Source organism: Fundulus heteroclitus, chromosome 6 (genome assembly GCF_011125445.2).
Source record: "Fundulus heteroclitus isolate FHET01 chromosome 6, MU-UCD_Fhet_4.1, whole genome shotgun sequence".
Classification (NCBI taxonomy): Eukaryota; Metazoa; Chordata; class Actinopteri; order Cyprinodontiformes; family Fundulidae; genus Fundulus; species Fundulus heteroclitus.
In genome coordinates, this window is record NC_046366.1 from 14743582 (window position 1) to 14766542 (window position 22961).

At 43.3% G+C, this 22961-nt stretch overlaps 1 protein-coding gene across 2 annotated transcripts in view; it reads right to left on the minus strand.

Moving 5' to 3' along the window:
• LOC105935931 (glypican-5) overlaps nt 1–22961 on the minus strand; it is a 144877-nt gene that overhangs the window by 108947 nt on the left and 12969 nt on the right. The window lies entirely within an intron of this gene.

A 22961-nucleotide genomic window follows, 5' to 3' on the forward strand; every position in this document is an offset into this window, starting at 1 on the left:
GGTTTTAATTTTCATCATATGTAAATGTATTCAAATTCTGATTATGGTTAGTATATATGTGCAAATATAGGCTACATATAATATAGGATGTAAATATCTCATATGCTTTACATTGTTTAAACATATATCTATTTTTCCATCACGCTTGTCCCTCATGGGGTCACGAGGGGTGCTGGTGCCTATCTCTAGCATTCACTGGGCGAGAGGCGGGGTACACCCTGGACAGGTCGCCAGTCTGTCGCAGAGCAACACAGAGACAAACAGGACAAACAACCATTCACGCACCCACTCACACCTAAGGACAATTTAGAGAGACCAATTAACCTAACAGTCATGTTTTTGGACTGTGGTAGGAAGCCGGAGTGCCCGGAGAGAACCCACGCATGCACAGGGAGAACATGCAAACTCCATGCAGAAACACCCAGGGTCAGACTCAAACTCAGGACCTTCTCACCGTGGAGGTTCGCGATGAGGTAGCTGAAACTCTGTATAATACTGTATCTAAGATAAACTAGGTATACTGTATGGATGGATAAGAATGTAAATGTGGCCCTGTGATTTCCACTTTGCTTGCTTATATTTGCTAGGAGGTACAACAATATTCTGTTAATGAGACAGGAGACACTGTTCTCATACCATGAAGCCGTGGGACATTCCTACCCTGGCAGTCGATCCTGAGAGTCCTGACCAACCATCGTCTCAGGAAAAACATTTTAATCCCTCTACGGGCTTGGGTTTCCAACCGGTCACCACACAGATATGTGTCACAGTGACACATGTGAAGATTACATATCCTTGTTTTAATTAGCAGAAAGACTGTATATGTAGGGCTGTCTTCTCCCAGGCAATGGTGGTCATCTTGAGTTACAATCGAGCGGTGCAGTGTCATCCGATCTCCCACTTTAATGGTAATAAACTATGATTAAATTCTTGAATCAATCTGTTGATTCATCTTACTTATGTGACTCTTGAACACAGCATGGTCAAGTCTAAAGAAGGGGCATGAGTCATCTGTCAAACTACACACTCACAGGTTTGCTGCTCATGCAAGCTTGACCTAAATGAAGTGGAAAACTGAACTCCAACCAAAACAGTTAGGTAACCGCTGGCACAACCCCACACGCGCAACTTATATGCATATATGCATATCTTTTCTAATTAGCAGGCAAACAGGTGTGATAATTACAGTGCTGAGAAAAAGCATTTGTACGCCTTCAAAAAGGTTTAATATTGACTTTGACAAAATATTTTCCCAAAGGTGTTTAGGATCATCAAGATGTCTTTTGACATGGAATTCTGCCATGTCTTTAGATTTTGCCCAGCTTCTTTTTCACTGACTCATGAACTCTGGCCAGTAAGGTCTTCTGTGCTTTATGAACTTTTCTTCGTTCATTTCTGACCTCCTGGAAGAGCCGTCATTGTTCCTTTGAAGTAATCTTGGTAGGCCTGCTATTCCTGAGAATGTTTAGAAATGTTTTATGTTTTCTCCATTTGTTTATATTGGCTCTAACTACGGCTTGTTGGAGGTCTAAAACCTTGGCAATTGAAAAAAATCACAGTTATTACAGAAATTATAAAGTAGGCCAGTTACTTTACTTTGGGTCACGTAGGTTTAGAGAATAAATTTCATTCGGGAAAATAAATCTGGTTATCTGCTGTCAAATGTGTTTAATGGCCTCAAAGGAGCAAGTAAATATAAGTAAAGATTGTAGGGGTAATTTAATTATTAGTATTTCAGAAATTAAAAAGGCATTTAAACACAAAAAAAATATGGAATATGAAAAACTATCACTCATTCCAGCAGAATTTACTAAATCGTGTCTATTAAGTTAAAGTACATTATAAGAATAAAGAGAAAAGCATTTCTTGTTGTTTGCAGAAATACACAAACATTATCACAGATGAAGAAATGAGGACATGAGAGAATGACATGGACAGAAGAGACAAGAGCTGAAGAAGTGAGGGAGGTGTGAGTGGATGAAATTGTTAAAATGGGTAATGTGAGGGGGTTGGTGTGTGTGTGTCTTCTTATACATGAAGCCAAACGACAACATTCTCTTGCTCACTTTACTAGTAAAATGAGAACTTTGATGTAAAGTGAAGACATTGTTTTGGTCCTCACTTTTTTCTGGGCTAGAGGTTAGGTTTAGGACTAGGGTGTCAGTTAGGTTTAGGTTAGAGTCAGCTATATACTGGTAAAGGTTAGGGTCAGGGTAAGGCCATAGAAAGTGTTGGAAGTCAAGGCCCGGTCCTCACTTTGCATTTTAAACAAGGATGTGTGAGTGTGCGTGTGTGCGTGTCTTTGTGTGTTAGTGTGAGTGTGTAGGGAGGAATGTTGACAGGGTGATGGAAAGCACCTCCAGTACTAAGCAATAAAGGGACAAAGGTCAAAAGTGACCCCGACTTTTTCCAATTGGTTTATATAATGTGGTATGGAGCACATTAGGCACAACAACTGTAAGGGAAGTGTTATCTGCATTATATTCCCAGTTCAGCCTCTTGATTTTATGATGTTGATGGTGTAGACTGACCAACTTTCCACGTGCAATCAAGAACTTGGTATAAGCACAAACTCAACAAAACAAGAGAAGTCTCATTTATCCAGATAAACTGCATGTTTTATTGCACAATTTAAGTTATTTTGTGGTTTGGTAAAAAGTAGACTGTGCACACCTAAAAGAAACAAGAGAAAGAAAACACCCACATTTAAATAGAAGCAGATTTCATGCATTAACTCATAAAACTTGAATCTTACTGACTAGAGGTCCTTACTTCAAAATTATTGATGCTGTGTAAATTAGGATAAACAAAAGAAGGCAAATAAGGCTGAAGAAATTAAAAGTAGTCAAAGAAAGTAAAAGCATGCAAGACTTTTGTTGGAAAATTATAGGAAACACTTAGGCTGGGCCACTTCTCACCCAGTGAATGCTGGAGATAGGCACCAGCAACCCCTGCGACCCCATGAGGGATTAAGCGGGTCAGAAAATGGATGGATGGACTTAGGCAACAATATGATTAACATGAAAGAGATTTCTGAAGAGACTGAAGTGTGGAATGAATTCATGATGAAAGCGACTCTAATGAAGAATTTTCCACTATTCTTAGCAGGTGTGGTTTCTGTTTTCATTTATCAGCCCTCCTTACAAAATGTGAGAGGCGGAGTGGTTTCTTAATGCATTGCTCAAATTAGAGGCTGTGACCACTTGTTGTTAAAGCCGAAAAATTTATGGTTACAAGATTAAACACAATCCAGGCACTACTCTTTCTCTCACACAGACACACACACACACATCCTTGTTTATTGTGTATAGAGAGGACCGTGTACTGACTTCCATAGACTTTCATTCATCTTCAAGGCTTTATATGGCTTAACCCTGAGCCTAGCCCTAACCCAAACCTTTACCGGTTTATACCTAACCCTAACCTAAATCTAATTGACACCGTAGTCCTAAAGCCATGGAAGAAAGTGAATAATTTTTTTCTGTTCTCACTTTACATCAAAGTCCTCATTTTACTGGTAAATCTCGCTCAGCTGCAAGTACAAGAACACACAACACACAGGAGGAGGGAAACTCCCTTTTGGGGAAAAACAGAACTTCAATAAAAATATAAGCATCTTACTGAGAAAAATAATAAAAATATGGTAAAGGACTGAATGCAGGATGGTTTAGGGGGTAATACACACCTCTGTTTGTTTTTGGCTGTACACCAGTTTCACAGCCATGGACCAAACAAACATAACATCGCTAGTCAGGGTCAGAACACAAGTGTTGATTTTTCTGTCATTTGCTTTCCATGCTGTTCTGGAATACATTGATCTGTCACAGGAAGATCAGTGGTTAAGTCTTGCACACAGACATCTTTATGGTACACAGAGGGAAGAGGGAGGCAGAATAAACGGTGAAGAAACCATCCCAGGGCGTAATGAGGAAAGTTAGTTGAGTTGAATGTGGGAGTGATGAAGTGAGCCAGTGGTGAGAGATGGGAGGAAGAGAGCCAACCCCAGCTCAGTGTGGACTGAACCAACAGTATGACTCATAATTCAGAGACGTGCATTACAATGCTTTTTCACTTGTGCATTAAAATCATGCATTCCAAATAGACCTTGATGTTGCACAGGCACCGAAAACCAGCACTTCTTAAAATACATGTCTAGCCATTGTGTAAAGTTCCGCTCCTCTTCTACCTCAATTACATCTCAGCAACACTCCCTTATTTCTCAAAGGATAATTTTATTTGGGTCACATCCACAGGTTTTTCCCCTAACAGGTTCTGCTTTTTCTCAACCGACAAATTTATAATATCAATATTCGTCACTATTGTGCTGGTTATCTCCCATTGTTTAATAAAGTATGTGATTGGCACTTACATATATGCAGATAAACATTGCATGGCTGTTGGGATCTGTCGTTGAACCATAAAGGAAGCAGAGTCAGACAGTACACAGTAAAAACAGACATACCAAAACAATTAAAGGCAGTGCAGTAAATTCCCAATGGCAAGTTAGACAAACTATGTTCCAGACAGCCTGAAATCTATTAAACAGAAAAAAAACAAGGCCAGAAAATACAACTTTGATAACAGTGGCGGCTGGCCCATAGGGGGCGCTCGGGTGCTGTCCTCCCTAGATGTGGAGGGGAAAAGTCAAAATATATATAGATTTTAAAAGTATTATTAATGTCAGCTTTTACTTAATAGTACGTGGCTACATGTAATAAGAGTTATTAAAACACTTCTACTAATTGACTCTATCAATTGACTCTCATTTAACAGTGCATTTCCACCAACAGAACGTATCATTTCTCTTCTTCTATACTTGTGGGGCTGTCACTCAAGGAGCCCCACAAGTGTAGCAAAATAACCAATCATATACTGTTGCTAGGGAAAATTTATAAATATTTGGCCAATATGAATGGCTTTGGGGCTCCTGGAGTCTTTGCAAGGGCAAAGACTCCAGGAGGACATACATTTTATATATGTCTGAGCTGAATAGTAAGATATAGAGAAATAATAATTTTAATTAAAACAGTCAAAATTTTCCAAAACTTTTTTTTTGCAGAATATTTTAAAGGAACAATAAGTAAAATGTAATTATTTTAGATAGAAAAACTAAAAAAAGTAAATCTTTTATAGATGGAATATAGTATGATGTCACACACCATTTTGGTGTTGTGTTGTCCAGTGTCTTATTTGCAAAGCCCAGCATGTGCATGTATGTCCACGTGAACAGCTCCCACTCAGGGCTTACCCCCTTCCTCCCCATAAAATGCATCCACCAGAGCAGCGTAGGAGCAAAATGGCAGCAAGCATGCCCAGTGGATCAAAACGTCCTCTTGCTAACATCATTATAAAGGTATTAGTTGCTTAGACATATTACTTTGAAAGCTGATACTGTTTGAAAAGGACACATTTAGAGTGATGCAACTGGCAAGAAATGGTCAATTGGAGCAAAGAAAAACTGTGAACGGTGCGGTAGATGCATGAATAGAGCAAAACGAATTTTTGCCCAAGTTCAAAAATCTCAACATTTCAGTCAATTTGTGTTGTGGTAAAGGTATAGTGGGCAATAGTTTTTCAGCTTTGAGTGCTGGGGGGATCACTTTATTTATCGGTTGTCCCATATGCCAATCATTGTGAACCGCTCACCTAACGCCAATGTACATGCACTCTCCTTGCAAGTTTCCTCTTGCTGGCTACGCATGTGTACTTCTAGTGCTTATGTATCCAGTGAGCTTTGGTTTCTGTCGCTCATTGTATCACCACTGTTATCACCATACACTTTAAAAATTGCAAGTCACAAGAAGCAAACTGTCTTTCAAGTTTACGCGAAGAAGAAGGCCTCAGAAGAAGGCCTCAGAAGAAAGAAATAAGATCAGAGTGTATTTCGGAGATTCTGAGGAGCGGAAGAGCAGGCAAGATGGTCTTGTGTATGCGCAAACAGGGACTTGGGCGTTTCTTGCCTACATTTTCAGAAAAATTGTCCACTCTATGTTTAAAGGTGCTCATGGTCCATTTATTTAAGCACAAAAATGTTTTTTTAAATGTGTTACATATTTAGACAGCACGATTAGGCTATATTTTTATAGAGCATTGATGGATTTACTGAACAAAAACCCCTGTAGTTGGTGTCCCTGCAGAAGATCCGTGTCTCAGGGGGAATGTCTTTACCGCTGCGGGGCAGCAGGTCCTTATGCTCAGTCCTGGAAAGAAACAAGTACCGCTGGAAGCGATCGTCATCCACGCAGCTACATGTGGTGGTACTCGCCGAACCGGGTCTGGTTGACCCAGGGGCGCTGACGCCGTTGTTGGGCTTTCCATGTTACATACAGCACTGTGTCTCAGTAAAATCCATCTCCACCACTGAACAGACAGGAGGAGCGGATAGACACTCTTCGTATATGATGAAGTGGGCTCGGGGAAAAGGGTGCATTATCAGCGGGTTGTCAGTGCATTGTCAGTGTGGATTGTTTGTGAGAGACGCGAAATGTCAAGCATCCAACAGCAGGTGATCCAGGCCAATTGTTCACCTGGATCACGTTTGCTGTGAACGTACCTTTCTGATGACATCAAAACCGTTCTTTGGTGGTACAGTTTCGATATGTGTCCCACAAAAACCAACACTGAACTTCACGAAAAGACCTAAGTGAAACATGTTGGTGGAAGTATCAAGTATCATCTTCTTAGATGACTTTTTCTTAAATGCAACCAGGGTTATTCATTGGGTGGATCAAATTATAATGACGTAATGTTGGCCCAATACCTTCATGTGTCCAAAAAGCTGAAAACAAAGAAAACTTTGAAGTTTCACCATCACACTGATTCTAAGCATACAAAAAGAATAGCTTCACCAGTTACCAGTTGCTTTGGCAGGTTGTGCACATTAGATGACTAAGTTCACAAACTGCAAAAAAAACAACTTGCTAAACACTGTTGTCATCATTACAACAAAATTGCACTGGTTCAAAGAAATAAAATGAAGAAAGACAAATACTAATAAAGCAAACTAAGTCATAAATTAAAATATAATAAAATAGGAATAAGAAGCAGCAAGCTGCTCTGAAAGCCTGTCTGTTGGCAGCATACACACTGTAGAGAGAATAATTTGATGGTGTCCTGGGTTATTTCTGAGATCCTAGTTAGGGCATCACTGAACTCCTGGAAAGTCTAAGATGCAACTTAAGGATGTTGGATGGACCTAAACATGATGTGCCTAAGAAGTTATATTTGATATAAGTCAATGGAACGTGGAGTCCAGTCAATGGTCAATTCCTTCATCATCCAGGCACTTCCTGCATACCCTTGCCATATGTAGTCAGGCATTATCATGCACCAGGGGGAACCTAGTACCCACTGTACTAGAGATGGGTAAAACAAAAAGGTTCTATGGATTTCATTCCGATACCTACTGGTAGTGAGGGTGCCATTATTTAGCCTGTACAGGTCTGTGCATCCCTCCATGGATAAGCCTCCCCAGACCAACACTGACCCACTACCCAATGAATCATGTATATAGTTCCCCACCACCAAACTGATCATACAGCTCATCTCCTCTAATCTCATCCACTTCAAATATAACTTTCTCAGTAACAGACATCAGGTTGTCAGATCCAGCTGTAAAACATCAACTTTCACCATCATCAATACAGGTATACCACAAGGCTGTATTCTCAGTCCATTCCTGTACACTATCTTTACAAATGACTGCCTTATCCTATTTCCCATCACCAGATAATTCAAATATTTAGATGACAATTCCATACTTGCTCTGCTCTTGGAAATAGACTTAGTCACATCCTACAGAGACCCTGTTCCCACTTTGTCCAGTGGTGCAAAGACAACCATCTTCTCCTCAATGTCACAGATGAGACCAGGTTAACTCTGAGCTCCTGTGACAGACGTAAAATGGGTCAGAAGACTTTGTGGTGAATGGTATGGTGCCTGTAACACTGTACAACATGATACAGCAACACAATAAGAAATAAAATATGTAAATTGTTATTACTTAGCTGTGCACTAAATAAATTTTGTATTGCATTTTTTAGTATTTTCTGTCAGTGACAATTTGGCGCCTCCATGTGTGGAGAAGGCATTCCTCTTTGTTGCTGACATTACAGGGAGCGGGTTACCTCACTGTGTAGCACAGTATTTTTCCCGGCCCCACATTCGAGAGGTTTTCCTCAATTTGGTTTCCTCAATTTTGGTTTTCAGGAGGCATGGCTCTTTGTTGGTGTCACTCAAACTGAGCCCTCATGGGGTAAATCACACGTTAACTTAGGACATCCTCTCTACCTTTAATATGACACTTCAGTGCTACATTAAGCGATGTGCAAGGTGGAAATGTGAGTAAATGATATCTTCACAAACAAGGTGGCTTTCTTTGAATACTTGTATCACAGACACAATTACATAGAGGAGAAGATATAGTGCTAAATGGGAACAGAATGTGTGATGGACCGGTCCCTTGTCCATTCTCTTCATCTGGTTTATGTGCTCAGCGTTCTGCTACTTTGGGCTTCACATATTATGATGCTGTGACAGGTGCTGATAAAAAACACAAGTAATGAGATTATTTTCAGGGAAACTTTGTAAAGATTTGAGGTTTTTCTTCTCTCGTCTTCGCTTCCCTTGTTGTTATCCAGCTTCATTCTCTAGAGAGCCAGTGTTCTCCAAATTCAGTGAAAGAAATGCTGTCCTTACTTGTTATCACTTCTCAAGGGATTTGCATAAGCACAGTACGAGCACCAACATTTTTCACACACAAATACGCAATACACTCTCTCCACTGTTAACTTCATAACCACATTTACCCTCCACCCAGCATGATTAAATAAGACGTGTCGGGACAGATTCCGGATATCCTCCCTAATTTGACAATGAGCTCATGTTGCAGAAAAATATCATCATGTGTCCAAGCATCAATCTCTAGAGCAATAACCCTGTCAGTCAAAACATCTGCAGAAAAAAAAGACAGAAATATGAAGTGAGAGTACAAAAATGTGAGAGGACAGGGAAGGGATGGTGGGGGCGGGGGAGTCATCCACAATGTGCAGGAAAGCTTCCAGACAAAAAAGATCGCAATTAAGATAGAAGGTACAGAATTTGATGAAACAATGAAGACAGTATGCAGTAACCAAGCAACAAAGTTAGTTGTTATGTCTTATTGTGTCTGCAAATATGTATGCAGGCATATTCTGCAATTTAGTGCCCACATGAAAAGCAACAGAAAAGCCCTGGAAATTCCCTCCTGTTCATTAATGGGACAGGTGCCTTTACAAAAGTTGTGCTGTCTGGGCCACCTAAGATGATTCTGACAGCTGAAATTAAGAAAGCAAAATCATTTCCATCAAACAATATACTTTAAGGCTACACATTCTCTTCTATCTGCCAATAAATCTCACGTTGCTAACATGCTCAACATTTCCTTCAATCTGAGTGAAAATAAAACTAAATCATTTGTGTCTGAATGAGGGCTCTGATCAAGGTCATATGAAGGCTGAACACTCTGAAGTCAAATCCCTATAGCTTTATTAGAGACACCTTGCGGGTAGTGGTAGTTTTGGTTTGCATATCTTCATTTATTATTTATGGTAGAGATTGTGTCAGGGTTTTGTTTACCGATGAACTCAGGACGCACACACGGGACTAAAAGTTTGAGTTTTTATTGAAGGAAGTATGCTGGGTGGTGAGTGATGAAGACCGGAGGTTCAGGACTGCAGAAGGTCAGGGATGAATGTGATGACAGGAGCTGACGGCCCGGAGACAGAGAGTCCACACTTGCTAGGTGCTGCTCGGCTAGCAGGCCTCATAGCACTCAGGTTAGCAGTTCATTGGAGACACCAGGGCACAGAGCTGAGCTTCACCAGGGCGGCTAGTCAGGTTAGCAGAACTTGAGAGACACCAGGGCACAGAGCTGAGCTTCACCAGGGCGGCTAGTCAGGTTAGCAGAACTTGAGAGACACCAGGACACAGAGCTGAGCTTCACCAGGGCGGCTAGTCAGGTTAGCAGAACTTGAGAGACACCAGGGCACAGAGCAGAACCTCTCCAGGAACAAACAGAGAACAAACAGTCTTTAGAGTGACTGACAGGACTAACCTTAACAAAAGGAGCAAAACAAAGCTTCCAAGGCAAACCGGGGACTGGCATGGAGAGGTGTGGGATGATGACGGCCCAGTGCTGAACTGAAGGCAGAGGGAGGTTTAAATAGAGCACTACACAGGTGGAACAAGGATCTGGCTAATTGACTGGTAAATGATAACAGGTGTGACTGACTGCTGAGGGGGTGAAGTGAAAAATGACAGAAAATAACTGATGACTGAAAACTAACAATAAATAAAGTCAAACCTAACCCAAAAGAGATGAAAAAATGAAAATAACAGAAAAACAAAGCCAAACCAAAACTCAACCATGACATTACCCCCCCCCTCAAGGCCGGACTCCGGACGGCCTATCAAACAAAACAAACTACAAAGTGACCGAACCAGGGTGGGTGGAGGGACGGCAGGATGGCGGGCAAGAGTCATAACTAAGCTGATCTAACCTGGGTGGGTGGAGGGAAAGTAGGATCGTGGGCTAAAATCAAACCAAAACTACCCACTAGGGCGAACTAAAAAGGATGTCTAACAGATGCTGGTAGGCAAAACAAAAGGCGTTTAACCGACGTTGACAGGCGAACATCGCCACCAGGCAAAAACGGGCATGACAGGCGAACATCGCCACAAGGCAGAACAGGCGTACGACAACGCCAGAGGGAAGAAACAGGCGTACGACAACGCCAGAGGGAAGAACAGGCGTACGACAACGCCAGAGGGAAGAAACAGGCGTACGACAACGCCAGAGGGAAGAAACAGGCGTACGACAACGCCAGAGGGAAGAAACAGGCGTACGACAACGCCAGAGGGAAGAAACAGGCGTACGACAACGCCAGAGGGAAGAAACAGGCGTACGACAACGCCAGAGGGAAGAAACAGGCGTACGACAACGCCAGAGGGAAGAAACAGGCGTACGACAACGCCAGAGGGAAGAAACAGGCGTACGACAACGCCAGAGGGAAGAAACAGGCGTACGACAACGCCAGAGGGAAGAAACAGGCGTACGACAACGCCAGAGGGAAGAAACAGGCGTACGACAACGCCAGAGGGAAGAAACAGGCGTACGACAACGCCAGAGGGAAGGAACGAGCGCACGACAGCGCCAAAGGGAAGGAACGAGCGCACGACAGCGCCAAAGGGAAGGAACGAGCGCACGACAGCGCCAAAGGGAAGGAACGAGCGCACGACAGCGCCAAAGGGAAGGAACGAGCGCACGACAGCGCCAAAGGGAAGGAACGAGCGTACTTAACGCCAAAGGGAAGGAACGGGCGTACTTAACGCCAAAGGGAAGGAACGGGCGTACTTAACGCCAAAGGGAAGGAACGGGCGTACTTAACGCCAAAGGGAAGGAACGGGCGTACTTAGCGCCAAAGGGAAACCCGCCGGGGCGTGAGGAAAACGCCGGGGCTGGGGAAGAGAACGTCGGGATATGAGGGAAGCAGGAACATCTAAAACGCCTAGGAACAAGAACGGAGGGCGTACTTACACGCCGGGGAACCGAGAACAGAGGGCGTCCCAACACGCCGGGGAACCGAGAACAAAGGGCGTCCTAACACGCCGGGGAACCGAAAACAGAAGGCGTCCTAACACGCCGGGGAACCGAAAACAGAGGGCGTCCTAACACGCCGGGGAACCGAAAACAGAGGGCGTCCTAACACGCCGGGGAACCGAAAACAGAGGGCGTCCTAACACGCCGGGGAACCGAAAACAGAGGGCGTCCTAACACGCCGGGGAACCGAAAACAGAGGGCGTCCTAACACGCCGGGGAACCGAAAACAGAGGGCGTCCTAACACGCCGGGGAATCGAGAACAGAGCGCGTCTAAGCACGTCGGGAACACTAAATCTAAACGCTAGAAATCTAAACACCAGGGAACCAGGAACAAAGGGCATCCTAATACGCCAGGAGACAAAGGGCGTTCTAACACGCCAGAAAAACACGAAATCTACAGGGGTCAGAGGGCGTCCTAACACGCCAGGAAACAAAAATACCAGGAACTAAGGGCGTCTAAATTCCGGAGAATGGAGAGCGTCAAACACGCCAGGGGACTAAGAGCTAGGGGGCCAAAACAAAACTAAGAAGCGCTGGGACCTAAAGAACGCTGGGAAACTACAGATCTAAACCAAAAACTAGAAAACCAGGCATGAACTAACCTATAGAACAAAACCAGAAGAACTAGGGTAGGGATAACAAAAGAAAAACCGAAGCAAAAAACTAGAAAATCAAAATAAAACAAAAGAACTAGGAAAAAGATCAAGACATTCAAGAAAAACTATAAAACTAATGCAAAACCAAAACAAAATACTAAGCAGAACTATGAGACTAAGGCTAAACTAGAAATTAAGGCAAAACAAGAAAACTAGAACATGAATAAGTAAACTAACGAGAAAACCAGAGAACTAAGGTTATAAATGAGGAAGCAAAGCAAAGCTTGGAAACTAAGGCAAAATCTAGAATCCTAAAACGGAGCAGGAAAAACAAAAGCAAAACAGAGACTAAGAACTCTAAGAAAACAAGAACCCCTAAATAACTCTAAAACCCCAAAAATCCTAAGTAAATCAAAAACTGAAATCGAGCCCAAAAAACAACAGAAGGCACTGGCCTTAAGGGCTCATGCATAAACGGCTGCTAAGCAAAAAAGAAAAAGTCTTCGTGGAGGTCGTCCTGGACGAGGCAGGCGGCGGAGCAGCATCGCCCGACTAAACCCTCGAGGAGGGCGGCCCCGACGAGGCAAAGTCAAGCAGCCCGGAGACCGCGGTCGGCGGCTCCGGCCGAACAGGAAAGTCAGAGACGGGCTCCGTGGTGGACGGCGCCGACGAGGCAGAGTCGAGCGGCTCGAAGTCCACAGTCTGCGGCTCCGGCCAAACAGAGAAGTCAGAGGCGGGCGCCGTGGTGGACGGCCCCGACGAGGCAGAGTCGAGCAGCTCGAAGTCCGCAGTCTGCGGCTCCGGCCAAACAGAGAAGTCAGAGGCGGGCGCCGTGGTGGACGGCCCCGACGAGGCAGAGTCGAGCGGCTCGGAGTCCGCAGTCTGCGGCTCCGGCCAAACAGATCAGTTGGAGGCGGTGCCAAGCTACAGGTCTCGGTGGAAACCGAGGCCAGAGGCGGGTCCTCCTGGACCTCCTTACGAGGCTTGGGCGGAGGCAGGTCCTCCTGGACCTCCTCACGAGGCTTGGGCGGAGGCAGGTCCTCCTGGACCTCCTCACGAGGCTTGGGCGGAGGCAGGTCCTCCTGGACCTCCTCACGAGGCTTGGGCGGAGGCAGGTCCTCCTGGACCTCCTCACGAGGCTTGGGCGGAGGCAGGTCCTCCTGGACCTCCTCACGAGGCTTGGGCGGAGGCAGGTCCTCCTGGACCTCCTCACGAGGCTTGGGCGGAGGCAGGTCCTCCTGGACCTCCTCACGAGGCTTGGGCGGAGGCAGGTCCTCCTGGACCTCCTCACGGGGCTTAGGCGGAGGCAGGTCCTCCTGGACCTCCTCACGGGGCTTGGGCGGAGGCAGGTCCTCCTGGACCTCCTCACGGGGCTTGGGCGGAGGCAGGTCCTCCTGGACCTCCTCACGGGGCTTGGGCGGAGGCAGGTCCTCCTGGACCTCCTCACGGGACTTGGACAGCGGCAAAGCGGCTCCCTCGGAGACCTTGGGCTCATCCTCGTCGGCCGGCGGAGCCATTTTCTTGGCGGCCAGCAGAGCGGAGCCTTCAGTGGTCGGCAGAGCGGAGTTTACTGGTGGAGGCGGAACCATCTCCTCGGCTACTTCAGGCAGTGACGGGCAACAGGCTTCGGAGGGCAGCGACGCCGGGCTACAGGCTTCAGAGAGCGGCGCCGGGCTACAGGCTTCAGAGAGCGGCGCCGGGGTTGGAGGCGGATCCTCCTCTTGAGCCTTGACAGACCCTCCGCGCCGGTGGTTCTGCTGTCTTCGCCGGGAGGGGACAGATGAGGAATCTGGGGCAATCTCAGGGGTGGCAGCTGGCCAGCAGGGCAGAAGGTCGTCTCGGTCACCGTAGTAGAACTCCCACAGCTGGCTCTCCTTGATGCGTGGGGCTCTGCTAGGTGGAACGATGAGCCTCACTCGAGGGGCCAGCTGCGAGTCATGGAGGTGATGACCGAGACGACGAGAGGCTGAGCGGCTTCTCTCCCTGGCCTCCGGGGTAGCTGCATCAACGCCCACGTGAACCACGGGGGAAGTGGAGTCGACCCGGATCGGTGGCGCAGGGTCCCGGGCAGAAGCCATCTTGGTGTACCTCTCCCTCATCTGGCGTTCGCACATCTCTACATATGCGAGGATGTCCGGGTCGTCAACTCCTGCAGGTAAGCCCCGCATGGCGCCTGAGTTCACCTTTTGACTGGGCCGTACTGTCAGGGTTTTGTTTACCGATGAACTCAGGACGCACACACGGGACTAAAAGTTTGAGTTTTTATTGAAGGAAGTATGCTGGGTGGTGAGTGATGAAGACCGGAGGTTCAGGACTGCAGAAGGTCAGGGATGAATGTGATGACAGGAGCTGACGGCCCGGAGACAGAGAGTCCACACTTGCTAGGTGCTGCTCGGCTAGCAGGCCTCATAGCACTCAGGTTAGCAGTTCATTGGAGACACCAGGGCACAGAGCTGAGCTTCACCAGGGCGGCTAGTCAGGTTAGCAGAACTTGAGAGACACCAGGGCACAGAGCTGAGCTTCACCAGGGCGGCTAGTCAGGTTAGCAGAACTTGAGAGACACCAGGACACAGAGCTGAGCTTCACCAGGGCGGCTAGTCAGGTTAGCAGAACTTGAGAGACACCAGGGCACAGAGCAGAACCTCTCCAGGAACAAACAGAGAACAAACAGTCTTTAGAGTGACTGACAGGACTAACCTTAACAAAAGGAGCAAAACAAAGCTTCCAAGGCAAACCGGGGACTGGCATGGAGAGGTGTGGGATGATGACGGCCCAGTGCTGAACTGAAGGCAGAGGGAGGTTTAAATAGAGCACTACACAGGTGGAACAAGGATCTGGCTAATTGACTGGTAAATGATAACAGGTGTGACTGACTGCTGAGGGGGTGAAGTGAAAAATGACAGAAAATAACTGATGACTGAAAACTAACAATAAATAAAGTCAAACCTAACCCAAAAGAGATGAAAAAATGAAAATAACAGAAAAACAAAGCCAAACCAAAACTCAACCATGACAGATTGCAAAAAGTGTCTGAAACATTCCTTAGAGATATTAGAACATATTGATGTCATAGCATCATGTAAGTCCTGTAGTTTTGTCTGCTACACATCCATGATGGGAATACATCATTCCACTACTTCAAAAGTTGCAAGAATGGATTGAGAGCTGGTGAATGTGGCAAACTCCCTATCATGTTCAAGAAACAAGTGGCTGGCATTATCCTGCTGGAGGTAGCTATCAAAAGATGGTTACGCTGTGGACAATAAGGGAGGGACATGGTCAGCATTTAAACAATCACAAGTTTGTTCGAAGGTCACCACCACTGACAGCCTGTATGGTTGATACAATATCAGATGGATCTATGCTTTAATGTTGTTTCTGGAAAATTCTGTCTTTACCATCTGAGAACCACAGCTTAAAGTGAGATTCATCACACACAATCACACCAACATATGCTATTGTTCAACGTTAATGATCCTGTGAAAATATTACCCTTATAGTGTTGTTCTTGGAAGACAGGAGCAGAACCCAGCATTTTGTCCTGTGGCTGTAATCCATCTGTTTCAAGGCTTAATATGTTGTGTTTTCAAAGGAGGGATTCGACACATATTGGTTTGTAACAACAGCTTATTTGAAATAGGGTCACCCATGCTCCTCTGATATTCAGAAGGCATTTCCGTCCACTCAACTGCTGTTTACTGTTAATTGTCTGTTTTTGTTTTGTAATCATTCCATGTTAACACCAGAGATGGCTTTGGATAGAAGAATCCAAGTAAATCAGCACAGTCTAAAATGTTCAAACCAGGCTATTTGGCACTGACAAACACAACTGGTTCAAAGTCAAACATGTCTCCTTTCTTCTGCATTTAAATACTCGTTTAAACTTCAGCAAATTTGTCTTCACTACTTCTAGATGCATAAATGTATTGAGCTCCGGCAGTGTGAATACTTTATTTGTTTATTGCTTTCACACGCACGTGTGAGCAATGTCTAACAGGTGTACTAAATAGTGTCATGGAAAACAATCTTTAAAATAAATGTTTTTATTATTTTTGTATCCTACTCTCAGTAGGAAATATTAACTAACTTTATCTTGGCATTACATACAGTGTGGAGTACGAAAAGGAAGGCAACCGAAGCTAAAAAAAAGTTTATTAATAGAGAACTACAGCAAAATGTGCCACCAATGGGCCAAGACATCTGCATAGCTTATTTTTAGGCTTTTTTTTAAAGAATAAATAAAGTATTGTGCAGGGGGCTTTAAGCACATAATTTTAAGTAAGCATTTTTAATGGTAATTGTACAATATTTATTTATTGAGGTTTTTTTGGGTGGCGTTTGTATTTTTAGGACTCCTCTGTATAACAATTTACACATTTGTGTAAAGACAGCTTTGCAAAATCACATAGTAGAAATGAAAATCCATAATAAAGTATACTTTATTTGTCTGGTATCCTGTTACTGAACAGCTGTTAGTTAGTATACCTTTTTCCTTTGCCAACTACTCTCTCAGCAGCTCACAGAAAGAAGACAGGACATGTTAAGTGCCTCAGGTAAAACTCTTATGAGGAATAATAATATAATGTTGCCATATCTAAATTACATAGTGCTGCCACTTGAACAGGGGTTTAAAGGGTAAAGCAGAGATGATGACTGGAGATGTTGTCCAAAATGCAATGTATTGGAAAAGGCAAGGGGAAAAAAAACAAAGATTCACAAGGGGCAGAGAGACACAATGGTTTGAACATTGTCACATAGCGAAACAGATGTTTTAATATTCAACTACAGAACTGTAATTTCATGTTCTTTCAAGTCCTTATTTATCAGCTAGTTATATGTTGTAGAACCAACAGCTATCATGCAGAGCAACTGTCTTCAAGCTATTTTTAAATTTCAATTCAAACAAACCAGCATAGACTATGTCTATATGTTCATCACAGTTAGTTTTATTTTATACGTTGCACAGACAAAGGTAGATTATCTGCTTGAATGTCATTGTTACACTACAGCAAATGCTCTATTTACAAAGTATCTTACCGTAAAGGAACACAATTTAGCTTTGTGTTAACATTTAGGGTACAAGACCTTGACCGATGACACTTTTAAATGGAAAAGTTTGATATCCAGCTCATGATCTGTTAGTGTGGGTGTGATCTTTACTCCACTACTGCAACCTACATCAATGTTGAAAAGAGAGATGTAGGTGCACAACTGTCTTTACTAATCCTAATAGTTAATTTTTTTTAACAAATGAAAGAAAGAAAGAAGACACACTCACATAGATAAACTATGAATTAGCAAGACTAAGACCTGCAAAATGATCACACAATTCACATTTCTGTGCTTACTTGAAGCCGGGAGTGGTTCATAAGCCTGCTTTTTATCAATTTAGTAAATGTTAGATTTTTATTTATTTATTTTTTTTTGGGGGGGGGGGTTCATTCATCATGTATTAGGATTACATTCATACATAAAACCACTGAGTTTGCATGTAAATATGTGTTTCTGGGATTTTGGCCCCTCAGTTCTGCAACAGAAACCATCTCTACACAGAAAAATCTATTTTGAAAATGCATACGGATTTTTACTTCAATGTGATTTGGTTGAAAAATACAAAGAGAATGTTTTGTTTGGGGGCTCAAATGATTTTAAGGTGTTTCTTAAAATAGAACCTGACAAAGAGTAAAAAAGGACTGGAAAATGCTGAAAACTGGTTCAAAAGATTGTTTGCCCTTATAAAAAAATTATATAACATTAATTTAACATTGTTTCAAATAGTTACATTGTATACATATGGATACTGTTTCATACGACTTCAGCTTCAGACTTCAACAACTGCATTACAGTTTTCACTTTAGCGTCTTAGGGGTTGATAATGAGTTCATAGGCTACATTCACACTGCAGGTCTTGCTGCTTAATTTAGATTTTTTGCTGAAATCGGATTTTATTTGAGGTGGCCGATCATACTACTATTAAATGTGACCACTAACATACTGCTGTATGAACGGTTCAAGACCGCAAAGTGACCCACTTGCACGGATAACAGAGGGAGACATCACAGAGCAGAGCACTATTTGCGGAGGTAATAGTGAATGTAAATGTTTCTAGAAGTGTTCAATAAAGTTTTGTTAGAAAAACTTGAAAAGAAAAAAAAATTACCAGCCGGCATCTCTCCTTGCTATTATTAGAAAGCTGCTGAGAAATGGGAGCCGACATTATTAACACGACAACATAGCAAGACTAAGAAAGGTAAGAAGAAAGTAGCACAGCTATTGACAACGTCTTCTAATGAATGTTTACTGCTACTACTGTGTGTTGATGTGTAGTGACAGACAGGAGAGTGACGTGAAACATGGATAAAACGCGACATGACTGTTCAGATAATGGACACTGTGAAAGAAATCTGATCCGTATCTGAATTAGTAACACATAAGAAAGACGCAGAAATTTTAATTTTTGGGGGGTGAAAAGACTGGAATTGGGCTGTTCACACTGCCGTGAAAAAGACAGATATGGGTCGCATGTGGGCAAAAAGATTGGATTTGGGTTGCATTTCCCTGCAGTGTGAACGCAGCCTTACACAGTCTATCCAGAAGAGAAAAAGAAGAAATGATGTGAAGTGATTTCTCACCAGAATAACAATGTAATTGTTTACTCATCCTTGTTGAGCCTTAGAGGCAATTTATCTGCATTGGAAAAACAATAACTCTGGCTTCTTACTCGTCAGTGAGGTGGCATTCCATCTTCTGAAAGTGACGTTATGGTACTCACAATATGCACACTCAGGACCCCTGCTATTGCCTTCCACCCAGCTTGCAACCAGTTTGCATGGCACCCTTCTGCTCTTCAGCCCCAGGTGCTGACCGGCGACTGACCGGTGATGCTATCATCAGACATGTGGACTTACGTCTTGGACACTCAGGTGAAGACAGGAGCAGAGCTGTCAACTAAACACCACCCGGTAGTAAGTTGGGTCCAGGGACAGGGGAGGCTACCAGAGAAACCTGACAAACCCAAACGGAGGTTCAGTGCTATTCAACTCCTTTGAATGAATTTCTCTCATATCCTGAGGGAGGTTATAGACAATGGATCTGAATGGGCAATATTCAGGACCTCCACAGAAAGGGGCAATGGGACTGTCTCAAGCTGTGTTTGCTATGGCTGGAAACCACCAACCTGGACTGAAGACTTTGAGGACCTCTTCAATCCATTCCCTGTGTCCTCTATGGAGGATATAGAGCCTGAAGACTTAGAATAAAGTGATTCCATTATTGTTGCTATAGTGGTGAGAAAGCACCCCAGTGATAAGTATGGATGAGTTTCATCCTGCGATGCTGAAGGCTTTGGAGATTGGAGTGCTTTCATTTATCTTATTTTTTGGTGTCCATAGGAAGGATCTCTAGGCATGTTCATGGAGAGGAGGGTGTCTGGTTAGGAAACCTCAGGGTTTTATCATTACTTTTGGGAGATGGTTTGATTATATGTGATACTTGTAAAAGCTAAATAAATGCTAAAGAAACTAACTGAATGTTAAGCTAGTAAATCAATAATCTGAAAATCAATAGGACTGCAAAACTCACTATTCAAGCTCCAACTCACTACAGAGGCACAAGACGGAGCTGCTTTTATACTCCACAGCAACAGAGCTACTGACACATCAGTTTCTCCAAGTGATGTCACAAAAACGTGAAGGCTCCCACATACTCAGGCGTACTGTGCACATACTGTAAGCCGCGCAGACTCAATGGACCAGACTCTGCGCTGAGTCTCCATGGATGTTTTACTCTTCATAGTTGAGCATACCAATTGCCTACATTTCTTGTGACAAATCACTATAATTCCCCCTCTTTCTGCCATTTGGACGATGCAGCGTAATATATGGTAATATGGTGTGATTAACTAGCTGAGCACCTAGAGCCGTTTCTTTCCCAGCAGGCTCCCACCGCCCATCTGTCAATGCGAGCAGGGAGGGACTGTGATGCCGCACATCATTGTGAAAGCTTGCTTTGAGCAGCTCAGTGTATCAAGCTCGGTGTTGCATGTAGAAAAGTTTGATGTGAAGAGTCGACTGTTTATATGTCCGGTTAGCTTAGGTGTTAGCCATTCATTGTAGCTCCGCTGTGCTCACTGTATACGTTGAACATGGCGGAGAGTTACAAAAAGCGAACTGCGTTCATGTTTATCAGAAGAAGAGGAAGGCCTCAGTAGAAAGAAATAAGACCAGAGTGGATTTGGGAGATTTTTTTTTAACGCTATCCCCTTGAAGAGCGGCAGAGTAAGGTAAGACGATCTTGCCCATACGCAGTTATTCAAAAAGGGACTTGGTGAGACTTTATGAAAAAATCGCCGACCCTACCTTTAAGGTGACCTGAGCATGAAGTCCTTAAACAACATGTAAATACAAGGTCACTTTTCTTGTTCATTTGTTTTTGTTGAATAAAAAAATGAGAATGAAAGAGAAAAGACCATATCCCTTAAGCACAGATCAGGCCTTCTGCCCTTTTCTATTAGTACTTTTTTCAGATTTTTCAAGCCAAAGTTTGATAATAACACAAAGAAGGTGCTTGACGTGGGAATTCTTACTTTGAAAGTCAAGGTTATTTGATCAGCCCTAAGTTCAATGTGCAATATGTCACGGAAAATATAAGGAGTGTTGTAGATATTATTTTGACTTCTTATACATTGCATGTCATTAAACAAGTGGCCCACATAGTACTATACAGTTCTATCTGTTTCAGAAATTTATTGTTATTGGCTTGCATAGCTATTTGTGTTTAGTAACAAAACAGTTTGCTACCATTTCTAACTGGAAAGTGTTGAAATTAGATGCAATTTTGGTCCTAGATCAGTTGCTGTATTTTAACTGAACAAAGAATAAGGGTTTAAAACAGTATTTTAGTGACTTTTGAGAAGTTAGAAAACAACTAAAGCAGCGGTCTCGAATGCAAATCCTCGAGGGCCGGTTCCGTGCAACTTTTAGATGTGCCCCTTGCCCTACATACATATATCAAATAGCTAAACTGCCTCACTAGCATGAAGCCAAGCTCTCCAGAGCTCTGCTAACGAGCTAATGTTTGAGTCAGGTGTGCTGAAGCAGAGACGGATCTAAAGGTTGCAGGATGCCAGCCCTCGAGGACTGGAGTTTGAGACCACTGAACTAGAGGATAGAATAACAAAGTCACAGCACATCCAACGCCGAGCTGTTAAAGGAGGGAGTAAAGATGCAGATAGGGCTACGGCAGACAAATGTTATGCTCATAGCACAGTTGAACTCTATAAACCCATACACTGATGGATTAGCATGCCCTTAAATGCATCTGATGGCAGGTGATTCAGGCCAGGCACCAAGCCAACCGACTTTAATTACATTGATGGTGTTGTCTACAGCTGCACAGCCAAGAAATGAAATCAGTAACAGGGCAGAGAAATACACACACATACACACACACACACACACACGAGATTTATTGTAAGATGTTTTGAACGGCAGGAATTTTAAACACAGATAAATGAAAATGAATGAAGCTTAAAAAAGCCCACCGTTATAAAGTAACTGGCTCTATGGTTAGACACAGCGGCACAGATACAGAACAGAAACGGACTTGCCAAAATCGAGCTGTCATTACTTCATGCAGCATGATCCACTTGCTGCTTCCCATTCCACCCAAGGCACTCAGACAGTACAGAGACTGTCCTTAGAAGGCCTTGAAAAGGAAGGGCAGCTGACGTCATTATCCTCAACACCATCACACCCTAGTTTCTACTGTTGTTCCATTGTGATTTTCCATTTTCGGCTTTTCTGGAAATGTCAAACACCTGATCATTATTGTCCAGACTGACTCAGACATGATGTAAGATGGGAAGGATCTTATTCATGATAAAACAGACAAGTAGCAGAAACACTCTTCAAACCCACTTATGGTACTTGTTGAGACAGCTGTAGGAGGGAGGGTCATATCCCTTGTACTCTAAACACCTTAAAATCATGTGTTAAACAGATGGATTTAATGGCCTATAAGAAATTGAAGACATTAAAGTATTGATACCCAACACTGTAAGGTTAATGACATACAGCAAATGTTTAAGTTACATCAAACAGTAATAAAAAATCTGTCAAACCAAGATTGATTATTTTTTTAAGGGTTGGACTGATTATACAACTCACCATTCGTCTGACTTTACTCTGGATTTTCTCTTATCCAAGGTCAAAATGTTATATGTAGGCTCAACATATACATACACAAAATAATTTAAAACAAGATGCATTGAAACCTCAAACTTCTTCGAAAGAGCTCCTGCTGTCATTCTAGCTGAAGATTTGATCACTATAATTATCCATTACTTTTTTGAGATGGTCTAGTTCTTTTGGATTTGTCAGGCCGGGAACTTAAGCGTGCACAGGAGCAGTTTGCAGCAATATACACACACATTCTCAACTAACTTAATAGACCTAAATGGCTCTCCTTTTTCCACCAACAATCGTTTCCCAAAAATCAAATAAGGAATCCGCCTTCATTTTCCAGGTAATGTTGAAATGGTATAAGAAGGTCTCAGGCTCTTTTCTATATCTGTTCTTGTTAGACTGATTTTCCAGGCACCCGGTGGAAAATACAGCAAATGATGCGCCTGAAGCAGGAATTTTGACTTTGGAACACTATAGTTAGAAAAACTGGAAGAGTTCATTTGGTGTCCATTATAGACAAGACTTTTAAGCTGAATTCATGC